At 46.0% G+C, this 3059-nt stretch overlaps 1 non-coding gene across 1 annotated transcript; it reads left to right on the top strand.

The window, feature by feature from the left end:
- The first annotated feature begins 2376 nt into the window (after nucleotides 1-2376).
- On the top strand, nucleotides 2377-2531 carry LOC123989058. The gene has a single exon (XR_006830419.1). It is a non-coding gene; the product is annotated as a 5.8S ribosomal RNA (ribosomal RNA).
- Nucleotides 2532-3059: the final 528 nt, after the last annotated feature.

Here is a 3059-nt window from a genome sequence, read left to right as displayed (position 1 = left end):
ATTCGTATTGCGACGTTAGAGGTGAAATTCTTGGATCGTCGCAAGACGGACAGAAGCGAAAGCATTTGCCAAAAATGTTTTCATTAATCAAGAACGAAAGTTAGAGGTTCGAAGGCGATCAGATACCGCCCTAGTTCTAACCATAAACGATGCCAGCTAGCGATCCGCCGAAGTTCCTCCGATGACTCGGCGGGCAGCTTCCGGGAAACCAAAGCTTTTGGGTTCCGGGGGAAGTATGGTTGCAAAGCTGAAACTTAAAGGAATTGACGGAAGGGCACCACCAGGAGTGGAGCCTGCGGCTTAATTTGACTCAACACGGGAAACCTCACCAGGCCCGGACACCGGAAGGATTGACAGATTGATAGCTCTTTCTTGATTCGGTGGGTGGTGGTGCATGGCCGTTCTTAGTTGGTGGAGCGATTTGTCTGGTTAATTCCGATAACGAACGAGACTCTAGCCTGTTAAATAGACGTAACTTATGGTATCTCGAAGGCCCCCGACTCGGTCGGTGGGTTTTACTACCAACGTACAAACAAATCGTCTTAGAGGGACAGGGCGCTTCTAGCCGCACGAGATTGAGCCATAACAGTCCGTGATGCCCTTAGATGTTCTGGGCCGCACGCAGCGCTACACTGAAGGAATCAACGTGTTTTCCCTGGCCGAAAGGCCCGGGTAACCCGCTGAACCTCCTTCGTGCTAGGGATTGGGGCTTGCAATTATTCCCCATGAACGAGGAATTCCCAGTAAGCGCGAGTCATAAGCTCGCGTTGATTACGTCCCTGCCCTTTGTACACACCGCCCGTCGCTACTACCGATTGAATGATTTAGTGAGGTCTTCGGACTGGTGCGCGGCAATGTCTCGGCATTGCCGATGTTACCGGGAAGATGACCAAACTTGATTATTAGAGGAAGTAAAAGTCGTAACAAGGTTTTCCGTAGGTGAACCTGCGGAAGGATCATTAACAAGTAAAAATACAAAGAAAAAGCTGGGATTGAATCATTGATATAAAGCGATAAAAAAGTTTATTGAGCTCGGACCAAAAATTATACAAAACGAGAGATATAATAATAAATAAATACATATGACATAAAACACAAAAATCTCGGGTTCGAGCCAATACGAAACAAATACCAAAACGCTGCGATGCGGTAAAATTATACCGCCGGCAAAAAAACTGTGCGATCAACGGCGCCAGAGAGCACGACGCCGGACCATTTCTCTCTGACTGATGTGAATGGAAGTAAAAGACGCTTGCGTGAGGTCTCTTGACCTTTATCTCTCTAACTATCACTTATGGGTCGTCGTCTACTTGATCGGGTACAAACAAAGTCGTAACAAACAAACAAACCTGAAAGAAACAAGTCGTATAAAAACCAGCTTCTGTTGGTTAACCATAAACCGGAAAGATCGAAATGAAAGAGAGGATCATATTATTACAAACTGAACTGGAAAGATCGTTAAAACTGAAATACAATATATATATATATGTACCCGTCGTTGCGACACCCTAGTTAAATGGAAAGATAGAAAAAAAAGAGAGAAAAGGAATACAGATGACCCGCCGTCTGATCTTTGCTAAATGATCTCGCATCATCGGAGTTTGTTTGGTCCGTGTTGCGTTCGCTCTATTCGAAATGAAACTCGCGGAGGCGAAGAATTGTTAAAAGTTTACGAAGCGTTTAGGAGTGGTTAAAACTGAGAGAGTTTTACGATGTCTTAGAACGAGCAACCGTCGAAACTTTGTTTTCGCGACGTTCTTCTCGTCGCTCTCGTCCCCACGCTCCTACGCTTCGGTTGTTTCTTTGCCATCCGTGTTGCGATAAAAAGATTTCTCCATTGTCCGAAAAGGACGGATCGAGATTCCTCTTTCGAAATAGAGAGAGAGAGGTACTTGCGGGTAACCTGGAATTTACGAAACACGCACCGTGGTAAAATTCGTGCGTCCGCCTGATCGATGTGTGTTGCTTACGGACCGGCTGCGAAGCGACGATAGCGAGTCTTTGAAAAACTATGTGTCCATTAGTTAGACCGATCGTCGCCGGCCGTGTGTCTGTTCGAATCTCGCAACGCGCACGATTCAGCGACAGGACGCGCGCTCGAATTCCTTGTGTGCGTTCGTAGTTTTCAAGGTTTTTAAATGTACTTTACGCCCGACCGTCGAGAGGAGCGTGCCACTGGGGTGTTTCTCCGACGGTTTCCGTCTTTGGACGCGATCGTGTCGTCAACGATCGAACAAACAAATACGTTGGCGACGCCCGAATTCGCTCTCCTGCACGCGCCGGGTGGGAGAGTGATGTGGGTATCGAATGTGATGTGTGTTAATAATGAAAATAACACTAAAGATCTAAAGAGTTTGAAATACAAAATTATACGATTACCCTGAACGGTGGATCACTTGGCTCGTGGGTCGATGAAGAACGCAGCTAATTGCGCGTCAACGTGTGAACTGCAGGACACATGAACATCGACATTTCGAACGCACATTGCGGTCCACGGATACAATTCCTGGACCACGCCTGGCTGAGGGTCGTTTTCTTAACTAAAGACTGCTTGCGTTTGCTTCTCGAAAAAGAGTAATTCATTGCTTTTTAAACATCCCGCCGTCGTTCAACGAGAGTAGAACGTTTCGGAGCGGGATTATCGAACGAAATTGAAAGAATGAATGAACGATAAATAAAAAAAAGAGTCGCAACGTACGAGCGATAGTTGGGCAGTTCGTCGGCGTTTGTCGTGGAAACGATGTGACGAAAATCGCAACAGATACACTAAATGCAGGCCGTTAAAGGAGAGAAACAAACTTCGAAATATCTATTCGAACTGGCGCAAGTGCGTCACGGCGCGCGAGTCGTTCGTTAAAATTTATAAACGACCGCCCGTGAAAGCACCGAGTTCTCGAAAGATAATCTATAAAGATTCTCCATCCTGCTGGAATTATCGGATCTACGCGATTGTTCACTCGTAGAAATCTACGCTCCCGACGTTGCCAGAAACGATATTTACGAAAGGTGTGTGAAAAAATAAACGAAAGAAGCTCTCCTATAAATTTAGAAAAAGCAAA

The sequence above is a fragment of the Osmia bicornis genome, unplaced genomic scaffold (genome assembly GCF_907164935.1).
Source record: "Osmia bicornis bicornis unplaced genomic scaffold, iOsmBic2.1, whole genome shotgun sequence".
In the NCBI taxonomy this organism is placed as follows: Eukaryota; Metazoa; Arthropoda; class Insecta; order Hymenoptera; family Megachilidae; genus Osmia; species Osmia bicornis.
Note: the sequence above shows the minus strand (reverse complement) of the source record. Positions and strands in the feature narration are given on the sequence as shown.